This window comes from Pseudorca crassidens, chromosome 11 (genome assembly GCF_039906515.1).
Source record: "Pseudorca crassidens isolate mPseCra1 chromosome 11, mPseCra1.hap1, whole genome shotgun sequence".
Lineage (NCBI taxonomy): Eukaryota > Metazoa > Chordata > Mammalia > Artiodactyla > Delphinidae > Pseudorca > Pseudorca crassidens.
Window position 1 is genome coordinate 72958124 of NC_090306.1, and position 13101 is coordinate 72971224.

Sequence of the window (13101 nt, forward strand, 5' to 3'; positions counted from 1 at the left end):
AGGAACAGTGAAAAAATAGTGGTAAATATGTGAGTAAATCTAATATAATATTAATTTATAATACAGTAATAACAATATCTAATTCTTGGAATAATAGAGCAAAAATACCTATAGCATTGATAAAAAAATCTGATGGCTCATGGTAATTAAAATAATCTAATATACTTGTATTTTAGGAGGAAGTTAAAAATATTAACATGCCTCTGTGTGTGTGTGTGTGTGTGTGTGTGTGTGTGTGTGTGTGTGTGAGTACTCATTTGCTCTGAGAGATATCTTAATTGTATTAGTTTTAATAGTATATTTTAGTTTTGTTCTGTGGCTTGTTTGTTTCTTTTAGCATCAATAAAATTTCCAAGTTTTAATAAAAATATCAAGTTATGTGCTTTGATAAACTCAGAAATTTCCAATAAACATCCTCTAGAGTTTACAGTAAAAGTAGTACTGTTGAACAAATAGAATGTATGCATATAAAACTAATGAGCACATACCCTCAATTTAGGCATGCACAACTACCCTAAGACAATTTGACTTATGGAATATCTTTGATAATATATTAAAAAATTTATAGCCTCTCAAACTTCTACTGTGCATGACACCCAATCTCACCTTAAGAAAGAAGTTGTTCACAATCTGTCCTCTGCAGAAAATGTTGATACACTGGAAAAGAGAAAGCCCAATATTACTAATACAATCCTCTTGTTTATTATTTATTAAAGTTAAAAAAATTATTCTAGATAATTTGTTATTCCCATGCAATCATATTATATTCATATTTGCTAGTTTTCTAAATTGAGAGAAAAATATAGAATAAACTTTTTAACATAATGCTTTAATATATATATCGCACGGAACAATTCTTTATATTAAGTTAAATTATTCATTAAAAGTAGTCAAATTAAATGTTTGAAGTATATATTATATAATATAAAGATATACACATATATTTTAACATTATCATATTCCTATAACTTTCTTTGTATCTCTATATCCAAAAAATTCCTTTTGAAATCTTTCATTAGAAACTCTACTGGTATCAATATACTCCTTGTATAATTAATATTTTTTACTTTAATTTATAACTTAATTAAATTTATAATTTAATTTTTAATTTATAAATTTATGTTTTAGCAGTAGTTTAAGAAGTTAAAAATTCTCAAAGGCATAGAATTTTATGTGTCCATCTCTTCAGTTTAGAGAGTTCTATTAGCTTGTAACAGAAGTTCTGGATTAAGCAGTACATTGGGTTGATCAACATGAGCTTGTCCTTTTTATGATAAAAAATGATCAAATTAGTAATTTCATATGGCTCAAGTGTAGATAATTAACTGGCTCACACAACTTAAAAATCTACAGGTAGACCTGGCATGTTTTCAACATTCTGCCTTATGAGGTTGGTTTCATCCTAAGGCTCCCCTTGTGATATTAAGATAAATGCCACCAGCACTTAGGACTACATCCTTCCTCCATCTCCTCAGGTAGAAAGAGGGGATTATTTACATAACAATATTCCCCCCCAAAAAAATCCTGAGATGTACTCTGGACTTGCAAAATTCAGCCCATAACACTGGCTTAGCTGTGTTATATAAATCCCATCCCTGAAGCCAGAAGAGGAGTCAGTCTCCACAAAACCATATGGATCCCCAAACTAAAGTCTGGCATAACAGAAAAGGGGATGGGAGAAAGATGCCATTAATGCAATGGAAATCATTCACTATTTCGTCTCGAAATGTTTTTAATGTACTAATAATGAGTCTAGCTAAAGTAGGAAAAATGAGTCCTGGCATAATTCCTGGGATTTCTGGATGACTGATATTTACCATTTTGGCTCTTTTATTTTTCTTTTTGAGAGGAGAGGATTTCTTAAAAATCCTGTGTCTTTGACTCAGGGTTTTACAAGTAAGAATGATTTAGTATTTACCCATTATAGATGTACAAGATCTTAAGGTGAAGAACAAAAGCAAAATCCTATTTGGCTGTGATCATGTGTGAACTCCAAATGGGCAGGGGAAAACTGTTTCCAATCAAATGGGATGTCGCCGAAAAAGTGCATGGGCTAGTTTGTTCCATGTTTATCCAAGTTATTGATTTTTCCATCATATATGAAGTCTTACAACATTAAAGAGATTGTTCCTGCTACAACATTATGGATTCATTGCTTGGAACACAGTTTGCTATTGAATGTCTGCCAGATTTTGTTAACAAAGGTATTCAGAAGAAAACTGTGCAGCTATAACACAATGAATACATGAAGTCTCTAATAATGTCTTTAAAGTCATGTGCATATTCTTTAAGCAAAGATAGTTTGAGGAATAAATGCATTGTTATTTTGCATTATTTTCCTCCACTAGGCTTAAAACTACTATTTATATTTTAAACATTTAGTGCTTCTCTGGACTATTTAGGTACTTCTGAGGAACCAATAATGTTATTTTCTGAAGTTTAATGCTATATAAAGATTTATTGCTTTACACAATGGTAAACTGTGAAAATTCATATGCTCTTGAGGCACAGATTTCATCTCCACTTAGGTGCGTTGTGGTCAGCTTCTGGGGTCAAAAAGACCCTCAGTAGGATTTCTGTAATTTTCTTCTATTTTTTTCTATCTTTTGTAGCTTCCAGATATAGCAAGAATAGTTGCAATGGGAGACTGATATTTTAAAATGGTAAGAGTCATTTTAGAATTTTCATTTCAAATAAATTTATTTCTCAGTATGGAGCTATTATTATTACAGCTAATTGGTTATACCTTAGTACGGAGAAGGGGGCCCCTACAATTATTAGAGTGGGGCAGAAAGGAGGTAGGACTTAAGAGGGTCTAGCTACAGATTCCAAAAAATTTGGTATGCAGAAGGCTGTAGTAACAATGAGTTTAATTCTGTGCAAGCTGGTACTTAGCTACTGCCGGGCGTTTGGGCTATGGAGTTTGTTTTCAAACTTATGAATAGACTGTATTGATAAAGGCATTCCAGACACTAGAGGTGATGTTCAGATGATCAGGCAACGATGAAAAACTATTGGGTTTGAGAATATAACAATATCCTTCAAGACGAGGTGTTTCGTAATGGACCTAAGTCTTGAGTCTTTTTACTTACTAGTGATGTGACTTTAAACATACTTCAAGATATGTTTTAACAAAAGATCTGATTTTTTTACAGTGTGTTGATGAATTTTCTAAAAGGCTGATTAACAAAATGGAATCTGCTGATTTGTCCTTGTATGTATATCATCAACTGGAGACTTCAACATACACTGTAAACACGGGATCTTAGGAACCCATTAGTGGTTTATAAGGATTGCATTTGGATTTTGTATAATTGTGCATATATACTGAAGAAAAATATCAGGGGTGTACCTGAGAAGAGATGCATGAAACAAGATATTCAATTAAGTAAAGGGTAATTAAGCAAAAATAAATTTCTCTGACTGTATATACTTTCTTCTAATAAATATTTTAATATAAAAACAAATTTATTAGTATAAGAATTTATTCTATTTAGATAGAGAAATAAAGCATATAAAAAAGGATGTTTTATTTTTCTAGTTATTAATATTTAGCATGTTAAATGGCATTTTCAATATGTCTTAAATTCTAATAGATATGATTTAGATGTACTTAGTTTCATTTTTGGGTGTCTTCCTTTTGAGGCATTACTATGAAAATGGTTAGTTTAATATTCTTCTGTTCTTTAGCATGAGTAAAAATATTGTGAATTATGCGACAAATAATGTTAGCATAAAAAATATTAAAGAATTTTAAAAATAATTGGTTAATAAAGTTATTATTTTCAGCAAATTTCCAATATCTAAACTTTAAATATTCGAATATTTAACATTATAGATACTTAAATTTATATTATATAAATATATGTTTATAAATACATATAATTATTCAGGTTGCCATAATAAGAGAATGATAAATTTCTATGATCCTTAAATTTTATAAATGTAAACTTTGTTTCTGTATAAAATGAAAATATATGTTGAAAAGAATCTCAGGGTAATGGTAATTGACTAAGCATTCTACAAAGAAATAGTAAACCTAAAAGTAATTATACATTTTTAAAGATCATGGAAGGATTTTCAAGATAATAAATCTCAGCAAGTGAAAAGTATCTGTAACGATTACTTTCTGAAGAATACAGAGCCATTCTTTGATGATGTATATTTGAATACACATTCACTAGATCCCTAATTTTTGGATAAATGAATTGCTTTAATCACATAAATGTCAACTATTATTATATTGTATGTTAAATAATATGAAATGTGTACTTTATTATTCTCAAGCAATTTCCTTCATGAGCAGATGAGCAGCTTCAAGAATCAAATCGACCACACTACATCACTCAGTGAAATTTACAGCAGATAAGGAACACAAAACATGGGAGAAAATGAAAGAGAGAAAAATTACCTTTCTCAAAAAAATCTATGCTCATCTGAATCTTAAATCATGTATTCTTTTCCCTTCATATCATTCTTGATGGGACTCTTGCAGAAAAAAAAAAAAAAAGGGATTAAACTGACTGTGCTTCACTGTCAAGAGAAACCTATGGTCAGGGATATACCTAATTCCTAAAGCTTTCATCATTAATATTTTATGAGTCTCACTGATCTGTCCTATCTAGAAGAAAAATTTATCTTTCATTTGTGCAAGCACTACCTGCTGAGTAATAGATTTCTTCTCTGTAAATTGAGTGGTGAAATGCAAAAGGCAGCAAAGGTAAGAAGAGGCAAATTTTTCTTTTACTGGAGTCTGGCTGCAGTTTTCTGGAGTTGCAGAGTCAGCCAAGCAAAGTGAAAGATCCTTGGGGAGCTAGGAAGTGTCATTTCCGTTCTAACATACTTTGGTCTACACATGTTACTCCCCACATGTTTAACCTGACTTGTAAATGAGATGATTAGCTACAGTGACTTTTTTTAACTTAAATATTTACAAGTAAGTTTGGTGCCTACAATGTTGGAAAATCACTAGCTCAACCTTGAAAATTTCCTTCATTGTAGATGAAGTAACGAAAAGGCAAATTAATGGTCTTTGAACACTTCAAACTGAAAAAGTAGGATATTTTGCCCCTTGGTTGAGCATGGCTTGCCTTAGCTGAACTAAGGAGGCCATTTAAGTAGGCTAAGAAGCCAACTAAGTAGAGTCATCTGTGACACTGGAACTGACTATTCCCTGGGCAGTGTTCATCCACAGAAAAGTGAAGTAGAGGAAGAGGGTCCAGGATCCCCTTTCACAGTCAAAAAGATATTGGGTGTCCATTTATTAAGTCCACCTGAGATAGGCTGGGACCTGGGACCCTTTGCTGCAGTGCTGCAATGCTTGCACCTGGACACACCTCTCCTTGAGCAACAAAATACAAAGAAACTATATGGGACTAAAAATAACTGCGTGCATGAGCAGTTGGGGCAAATTCTGGACAAGAAATACAAAAAGACAAAAAACCCCAACTGCCACTTCTGAAGAGCTGGGAGCAAAAACAGGGGGTCTGGAGCAAAAGCACAGTACTGCTCATGCCCCCTGAACTCAACACCACCAGAGGGGTGAGCAAAACACCCCTCTGGCTTGAGCACTGGACACACCCCTACCCTCACCCCATATAAGGAACCAGCTTGTCCCCATCAGGGAGCAAATAAGCAAGGGAACCTATTACTTTTTCTTGCTCCCCCCACCTGCTGCAGCAGAGGCCCCAATAAAGCCTTGCCTGAATTTCATGTCTGGCCTCTAGTAAATTTCTATTGGTTGGGGAAGGCCAAGAACCTTGGTCAGTATCATACCTAGACCACAGGTGCATCTAGTTGCACAGGAAGTAGAGTGTGATTCCCACATGTGGTTGAAAATATAGCTTCTGGATAAATGTATTTAGTGTAAAATCAGAAAAAAATATTCTGGTTTCAAATGAGTATTTTTCTTTGCTAGAGAACATAGAATTCAAAACTATATGAAAAAATTGTTTCTTTTCTTCAGAGCTGTTATCTCAATTTTTAATTATATATTAACTAGTTTAATTAGTTAACATCTTTCTAATCTCTTAGAACATAAATCGGACCCTCTTTATTTTGGCGCACAATTGTATCCCCAGAGTCTTGTACACCATTGGCAAGCAGTAGGTATTCAACCAGTTTTTGGTAAAAAATGTGCATATTTTAAATTTTCATCAATGTCTACTAGCATGTTCTATATAATAATAATGTTTGTGGTAAGAGTGATGATTTATTCAAACTACAGCTACTGATCATAAATTTACATAAAGCATTGTGTTAGAAATGGGGTGATACTAGAATGTTTAAGATTAATTCCTGGGCCTCAAAGAGTTGACCATCTAGTTGAGAGAATAAGTATATGTGTAGAGATTATACAAAATGTGAAATATTAAGTGACAAGAGAACATATTAGTTGTAATTGTACATAGGTATTAGATAAACAGAAATGAAAGGACATCTTGATAAGGAGAACTACATGAGTAAATACATTGGAATCAAAGGAATATAAATCACAAACCATAAATTATGTTGCTAAGGATGATATAGCTTAGAACAACTGACAAGAGAACACTACCCCTGTCTATAAGAACCATCTAAACCCACTTCTTTCATTGATTTGTGTATTTAACTGTTGTAGTAGAAACACACATGATTCTCATGAACTGAAAGGATCTACATTCGACACTCACTAATATAATATTACCAGAACTACATGAATATTTCTTTTCTCACACTCCAGCTAGCTGCTGTATCCTTTCAAACTTTTTAAATCTTTGCCAACTTAAAATGTTTGGGGGTAGAGGGGGAATGGCCTCTTGTTTTCATTTGATCTTTACTTGGGATTTATGTATCTTTTCATATCTTTATTCTTTCTTCTCTAAACATCAGTGCTTTTCTCATTCCTCCTTCTCCAATTTGTTTGCCGAAATCCTGGGTATCCTCACGCGGCTAGACAAATGGAGTAAAGTAGATAATAATTTTTAGAGAAAGGTAGCCATTTGTAGATATTTCCTACTAAGCAAAATGGTTGTTAGTTGTTGCTTATCAATGGGTTTGCTATACTAGTCACTAGTCACTAGTTTCAACAAATATTTTCTTTTTCTTTAAAATTTTCTCAGGCACACTTCTGGAAATTTTAAATTAATTCAGAACTCATTTAAGCCTTTGTTTTGGCAATAACTCACTAGTTCTGTTATTCTATATCTATTCTTAAAATTGATGTCAATTTGTGAAAACTATTATTTTAACCAAAAAAGTATGCAGTATATGAAATGAGTAATCTATTTTAAAAATAATATAAAAATTCAAAGTTAAATAAGAAAATACAACATGTTACATACGCTGAGAAAACCATAATTCAAAAAGAGTCATGTACCACAATGTTAATTGCAGCTCTGTTTACAATGGCCAGGATATGGAAGCAACCTAAGTGTCCATCGACAGATGAATGGATAAAGAAGATGTGGCACATATATACAATGGAATATTACTCAGCCATAAAAAGAAACAAAATTGAGTTATTTGTAGTGAGGTGGATGGACCTAGAGTCTGTCACACAGAGTGAAGTAAGTCAGAAAGAAAAAAACAAATACCGTATGCTAACACATATATATCTGAATCTGGAAAAAAAAAAAAAAGGTTCTGAAGACCTAGGGGAAGGACAGGAATAAAGATGCAGACGTAGAGAATGGACTTGAGGACACAGGGAGGGGGAAGGGTAAGCTGGGAAGAAGTGAGAGAGTGGCGTGGACATATATATACTACCAAATGTAAAACAGATAGCTAGTGGGAAGCAGCCACATAGTACAGGGAGATCAGTTCGGTGCTTTGTGACCACCTAGAGGGGTGGGATAGGGAGGGTGGGAGGGAGACACAAGAGGGAGGAGATATGGGGATATATGTATATGTATAGCTGATTCACTTCATTATAAAGCAGAAACTAACACACCATTGTAAAGCAATTATACTCCAATAAAGATGTTAAAAAAAAAAGAAAATACATGTTAAGATGGGGAAAAATATCGAGATTTCCTTGATTTTCAAACTGAAGTACTTTTCTTCAAAGCTAATATCAAACTACTTAAATTTATATCATTTTATTAAAAAATAGAATGTCCTATAAAGAAGATGTGGTACATATATACAATGGAATATTACTCAGCCACAAAGAAGAATGGAAAAACCTCAAAGTTAGCAGAAGGAAAGAAATCATAAAGGTCAGATCAGAAATAAATGAAAAAGAAATGAAGGAAACGATATCAAAGATCAATAAAACTAAAAGCTGGTTCTTTGAGATGATAAAAAAAATTGATAAACCATTAAGCAGACTCATCAAGAAAAAAGGAAGACACAAATCAATAGAATTAGAAATGAAAAAGGAGAAGTAACAACTGACACTGCAGAAATACAAAGGATCATGAGAGAATACTATAAGAAACTCTATGCCAATAAAATGGACAAGCTGGAAGAAATGGACAAATTCTTAGAAATGCACAACTGCGAGACAGAACCAGGAAGAAATAGAAAATATGAACAGACCAATCACAAGCACTGAAATGGAAACTGTGATTAAAAATCTTCCAGCAAACAAAAGCCCAAGACCAGATGGCTTCACAGGTGAATTCTATCAAACATTAGGAGAAGAGCTAACACCTATCCTTCTTAGGCCCTTCCAAAATATAGCAGAGGGAGGAACACTCCCAAACTCATCTACAAGGCCACCATCACCCTGATACCAAAACCAGACAAAGATGTCACAAAGAAAGAAAACTACAGGTCAATATCACTGATGAACATATATGCAAAAATCCTCAACAAAATACTAGCAAACAGAATCCAACAGCACATTAAAAGTATCATACACCATGATCAAGTGGGGTTTATCCCAGGAATGCAAGAATTCTTCAATATAAGCAAATTAATCAATGTGATATACCATATTAACAAATTGAAGGAGAAAAACCATATGATCACCTCAATCGATGCAGAGAAAGCTTTCAACAAAATTCAACACCCATTTATGATAAAAACCCTGCAGAAAGTAGGCATAGAGGGAACTTTCCTCAACATAATAAAGGCCATATATGACAAAGCAACAGGCAACATCTCCTCAATGGTGAAAAACTGAAACCACTTCCACGAAGATCAGGAATAAGACAAGGTTGCCCACTTTCACCACTATTATTCAACAGAGTTTTGGAGGTTTTAGCCATAGCAATCAGAGAAGAAAAAGAAATAAAAGGAATCCAAATCAGAGAAGAAGAAGTAAAGCTGTCACTGTTTGCAGATGACATGATACTATCCTAAAGATGCTACCAGAAAACTACTAAAGCTAATCAATGAATTTGGTAAAGTAGCAGGATACAAAATTAATGCACAGAAATCTCTAGCATTCCTATACACTAATGATGAAAAATATGAATGTGAAATTAAGAAAACACTCCCATTTACCACTGCAACAAAAAGAATAAAATATCTAGGAATAAACCTACCTAAGGAGACAAAAGACCTGTATGTAGAAAATTATAAGACACTGATGAAAGAAATTAAAGATGGTACAAGTAGATGGAGAGATATACCATGTTCTTGGATTGGAAGAATCAACATTGTGAAAATGACTCTACTACCCAAAGCAATCTACAGATTCATTGCAATCCCTATCAAACTACCACTGGCATTTTTCACAGAATTAGAACAAAAAAAATTCTCAATTTGTATGGAAACGCAAAAGACCCCGAATAGCCAAAGCAATCTTGAGAAAGAAAAACGGAGGTGGAGGAATCAGGCTCCCTGATTTCATACTATACTACAAAGCTACAGTAATCAAGATAGCATGGTACTGTCACAAAAACAGAAAGATAGATCAATGGAACAGGATAGAAAGCCCAGAGATAAACCCATGCACATATGGTCACCTTATCTTTGATAAAGGAGGCAAGAATATACAGTGGAGAAAAAACAGCCTTTTCAATAAGTGGTGCTGGGAAAACTGGACAGCTACATGTAAAAGTATGAAATTAGAACACTCCCTAACACCATACAAAAAATAAACTCAAAATGGATTAAAGACCTAAATGTAAGGCCAGACACTATCAAACTCTTAGAGGAAAACATAGGCAGAACACTCTATGACATAAATCTCAGCAAGATCCTTTTTGACCCACCTCCTAGAGAAATGGAAATAAAAACAAAAATAAACAAATGGGACCTAATGAAACTTAAAAGCTTTTGCACAGCAAAGGAAACCATAAACAAGACCAAAAGACAGCCCTCAGAATGGGAGAAAATATTTGCAAATGAAGCAACTGACAAAGGATTAATCTCCAAAATTTACAACCAGCTCATACAGCTCAATATCAAAAAAACAAACAACCCAATCCAAAAATGGGCAGAAGACCTAAATAGACATTTCTCCAAAAAAGATATACAGATTGCCAACAAACACATGAAAGAATGCTCAACATCATTAATCATTAGAGAAATGCAAACCAAAACTACAATGAGATATCATCTCACACTAGTCAGAATGGCCATCATCAAAAAATCTACAAACAATAAATGCTGGAGAGGGTGTGGAGAAAAGGAAACCCTCTTGCACTGTTGGTGGGAAAGTAAATTGATACAGCCACTATGAAGAACAGTATGGAGGTTCCTTACAAACTAAAAATAGAACTACCAGATGACCCAGCAATCCCACTACTGGGCATATACCCTGAGAAAACCTTAATTCAAAAAGAGTCATGTACCACAATGTTCACTGCAGCTCTATTTACAATAGCCAGGACATGGAAGCAACCTAAGTGTCCATCAATGGATGAATGGATAAAGAAGATGTGGCACATATATACAATGGAATATTACTCAGCCATAAAACGAAACGAAATTGAGTTATTTGTAGTGAGGTGGATGGACCTAGAATCTGTCATACAGAGTGAAGTAAGTCAGAAAGAGAAAAACAAATACCGTACACTAACACATATATATGGAATCTAAGGGAAAAAAAAAAGAAGGTCATGAAGAGCCTAGTGGCAAGATGGGAATAAAGATGCAGACCTACTAGAGAATGGACTTGAGGATGTGGGGAGGGGGAAGGGCAAGCTGGGACAAAGTGAGAGAGTTGCATGGACATATATACACTACCAAATGTAAAATAGATAGCTAGTGGAAAACAGCCACATAGCACAGGGAGATCAGTTCGGTGCTTTGTGACCACCTAGAGTGGTGGGATAGGGAGGGTTGGAGGGAGGGAGACGCAAGAGGGAAGAGATATGGGAACATATGTATATGTATAACTGATTCACTTTGTTATGAAGCAGAAACTAACACACCACTGTAAGGCAATTACACTCCAATAAAGATGTTTAAAAAACAAAAGAGAGAATGGAATAATCCCATTTGCATCAACATGGATGGACCTAGACATTACCATACTAAGTGAAGTAAGTCAGACAGAGAAAGACAAATATCCTATGATATCACTCATATGTGGAATGTAAAAAAAAAAAAAAAAAGATACAAATGAACTTATTTACAAAACAGAAACAGACCACAGAATTCAAAAACAAACGTATGGTTACCAGAGGGGAAACGTGGTGGGGTGGGTCAGATAAATTAGGAGTTAGGAGTTTGGGATTAACATTTACATGCTACTATATATTTATAAAATAGATAATCAACAAGGACCTACTGCATAGCACAGGGAACTCTACTCAATATTCTGTAATAACCTATATGGGAAAAAAATCTAAAAAAGAATGGATATATGTTTATGTATAACTGAATCACATTGCTGTACACCTGAAACTAACACAACATTGTAAATCAACTGTACTCCAATATAAAATAAAAATTAAATTAAAAAAATAGAATGTCATTTACATTCCCTAAACCTTGAAAATTCTCTAAATTTGCTAATTTCATAGTAACATATTTCTGAAACTATGTAAACTTTGTTCATATCCATGAATATTATTTGATGGCCTTTGTATAGATATAACCCACTGGTAATTCCCACATTCTACTCTTCTTTTATTCAAAACATCAGTCATCTGGATTTAGTTTTTAAACTTCCTCCCCTTTTTTCCTTTAACATCTCTATCATTTACACTAATACATGGCTTTTTTTTAGGGTCACATTTTACTACATAACAGAATTCTTTTGTTTCTTGCTTATTGATTCCTTTTTCTTGTTTTTTAACCACTTCACAATAATTACATCTTCTTTAAAGACTAGTGGAACTTTTTTTAAAAGATAAGTTGAAGAGGGCTTCCCTGGTGGCGCAGTGGTTGGGAGTCCACCTGCCGATGCAGGGGACATGGGTTCAAGCCCCGGTCTGGGAGGATCCTGCGTGCCGCGGAGTGGCTGGGCCCATGGGCCGTGGCCGCTGGGCCTGCGCGTCTGGAGCCTGTGCTGCACAGTGGGAGAGGCCACAGCAGTGAGAGGCCCGCGTACAGCAAAAAAAAGATAAGTTGAAGTATAAAAACCGGTGATTTGGCTGCGTGTATTACCCTAGTGACTCCTTTTCGTGTATCACCTTAAAGCCTTTAAAATGTGTGTAAAAAAATCACAACATGATGCGGACTTTCACAGTTTTTCAATTACTACTGAAAACCCAGGAATGTTAAATTCACAAATGCCAAAGAGTAATCATATAGTCAAGTTCAGGAGAAGGGCAGGGAGTTCATTGGTGAATCTGGGTTGGAGGAAAGGGGAATAACGTCTGTTCACTATTCTTTTGTGACACAATGGCACATAACCATGACATTGGGGAAAAGTTGTGGATTAAGGAAAACATTTTCTCACTGAAACTTTTGGAGCTCTCTTTTCCCAAGCATTCAGGCTCCAAGTAATGTTCCTGTTTGCACAGCAGCTACCCTTCTGGCTTTTCAGTATATCCCTAACTAAACGGTGTCTACTGTCTCTTCCAACCAATTAGATAAGTGAATCAGATAACTCTGCTGCCAAAATAATGTCTTAAATGCAGCTGCAGTCAGACCACTCTACACTTTGATCCCTTTATTGTTTTCTCATTGTCTGTTTGGTTAAATAAATTTCTTTGCCATATATTTTATTCACACCAAGCATCTTATGCCTCAGCTACAGTGGACTACCTGCCGTTT

At 34.4% G+C, this 13101-nt stretch overlaps 1 protein-coding gene across 1 annotated transcript in view; it reads right to left on the reverse strand.

The window, feature by feature from the left end:
- Positions 1-13101, reverse strand: part of MGAT4C (MGAT4 family member C) — a 613336-nt gene that overhangs the window by 46948 nt on the left and 553287 nt on the right. Inside the window, exon 6 of the mRNA XM_067698739.1 lies at positions 607-657. The gene's annotated coding sequence lies outside the window, so the exon portion shown is untranslated. The remainder of the gene's footprint in view (positions 1-606; positions 658-13101) is intronic.